The sequence below is a fragment of the Palaemon carinicauda genome, chromosome 23, assembly GCF_036898095.1.
Source record: "Palaemon carinicauda isolate YSFRI2023 chromosome 23, ASM3689809v2, whole genome shotgun sequence".
NCBI lineage: Eukaryota > Metazoa > Arthropoda > Malacostraca > Decapoda > Palaemonidae > Palaemon > Palaemon carinicauda.
In genome coordinates this window covers 10,577,182-10,579,681 of record NC_090747.1, presented here as the reverse complement: position 1 = coordinate 10,579,681, position 2,500 = coordinate 10,577,182, and positions in this window count along the sequence as shown.

Sequence of the window (2,500 nt, the reverse complement as noted above, 5' to 3'; positions counted from 1 at the left end):
TAAAACAGTGCATGCTCCCGTAGATTTGCAACGAATTCATACAATAATAAGCCAAAATGAGTTACGACCAACCTTATATGCTGTAAATTTAGAACACAAATCCTTTACGTTATTTTTTGACTATGGTAGTCCACGTAATATCATGGATTTGAGGACACATCATTTGTTGTTTTCGAACTTTCCGATAGAAAAATCCGGAGTTAGACTATCGGGTATAGGAAATAATGAATTAAATGTCATAGGCATAACTCATGTTCAATTCAAAGTCGGTAAACGCACGTTTGCCGATACATTTGTTGTTGTACAAAACATTGATATGCTGTAATTATAAGATACCCATCTATGGGAAATCAAAACATTATCTTGGCCCCTGCCAAGCACGGCGTGTATATCAAAGGGAAATTCTATAAGTCTTCTAATACCTTAAAATCAGTTTTGGATAAAAAGGAGACGACAAATGTAACCGTAACGTACGTTGAAGAACCAATAACTTGTCTCACTAATAAAGAAATAATATACGTGACGCAGCAGAATTCTCGTTCACCCGTAATATCATCTTGCACGCATTCTATCGAGCCAAACGTACCTTCGAATTTAATAGTGCAAATAAAGAAAACATTACCGGGATCTGAAATATTAATCCTTTCCGACACTTTGAAAACTAACGGATTGTCTGTCACACAAGCTATTTATACAGTAGGCTCACATCAACAATGTAATATTGAAGTCTGTAATCATTTAAATAACACTTTAGTAATTCACAAAAATCAACATATCTTGGATGTAGAAGTTTATAAACATCGTATTCTTACCGTTGCTGAAATCAATCACTCTCAATCAGTTGCGGATGAATCCCCTTTGAAATCTATTAAAAATAAAATCAATAAAGATATTCAAGACGAAGAAATTCAGCAGAAAATTTTTGGGCTTTTAACTAAAAACAGATGTGATCGAGCATCAAATAAGGTTAAAGGACAAGCAAAAAATTATCTATGTACCCTCGTACAGACTCCCTATAAAATTCCAGAATGAAATAAATGATGAAGTAGGTAAAATGCTAGAAGAAGGAGTCATTAGGAAATCAAACAGCACTTATAAATTTCCATTAATAATTGTACCGAAAAAAGATCGAACATGGCGTATCTGAGTAGACTTACGTCGTCTAAACGAGGAGACGATCCCTGATCGATTCCCAGTGCCATGTACTGACGATATTTTTTCTTTGTTAGGTCAGAATAAATAATTTACCAGTTTGGACTTAATTAAAGGCTTTCACCAGATATCATTAGAAGAAGATAGTATCCCATACACAGCCTTCAGCACAGCCAGGGGACATTATGAATTTTTACGGATGCCTTTTGGTTTACGTTGTGCTTCCATAACATTTACAAGAATGGTTAACATAGTGTTTGGAGACTTGTTAGGGGATATATTGCATGCCTATATGGATGATCTTGTAATCTTTTCCAACACCTTAGAAGAACATCTACGTAAGTTAGAACTAGTACTACAGAGATTAAGACAACATAACTTAATGGTAAAGATTAGTAAGTGTGAATTTTTCAAAACAGAATTAATATATTTGGGTTTCCTGGTGTCAAGCCAAGGTCTTAAAGTAGTCCATGATAAGGTGTCGGCTATACGTAATTTTCCCATACCTTCTAATGTCAAGGGAATACAGCAATTTCTGGGTTGTAGTGGATATTACAGGCGTTTTATACGCAACTATTCAATAATAGCCGCTCCTTTAACTGATCTTACGAAGAAGGGCGTAGATTTCATATGGTCTGAGCATCATCAACAGGCGTTTAATACCTTGAAAGATGAACTGTGTAGTTCTCCTATCTTAAAATTTCCTGACTTCGAAAAGGAATTCTTCATTACAACAGACGCCTCAGACTTAGGAGTAGGAGGGGTATTGCTTCAGCAATATAATAAACAATTTTTCCCGATAGCTTTTTATTCTCGAAAACTGAGAACTTCCGAAAGTAAGTATGCAGTAATAGACAAGGAAGGGTTAGCTATTGTTAATTCACTAGTGCATTTTAAGTTCATAATTTACGGTTATCCCGTTAAGGTTCTTACTGACCATAAACCACTAACCGAGTTCTTCAAAGGCTTCAACCACAGCCCTAAATGAACTCGGTGGCATTTGATCATTCAAGATTTTGGCGCAAGAATCGGGTATTTACCTGGGAAAGCAAATATCATTGCGGATGCATTATCACGCAACCCCGTGTCATCTTGTACGGATCCTTTAGCTGAATGAATAGATATATCAACATCCATGCCTATTGTTAAAACGCTATCTGAACAAGAAGATTTAGGCTGGAGAGCTGAATTATTACAGACTGAGTAAAGAAAAGATCAGAAAATAGAAACAATTATAAATGCTTTGAAAGGCAATTATAAGGAAAAGGGATATATAAAGTATAAGCAGCAGAATTATATAATCAAAGATAATATTCTGTGTAGGACTGTGACAAGGAAAACCCGCAAT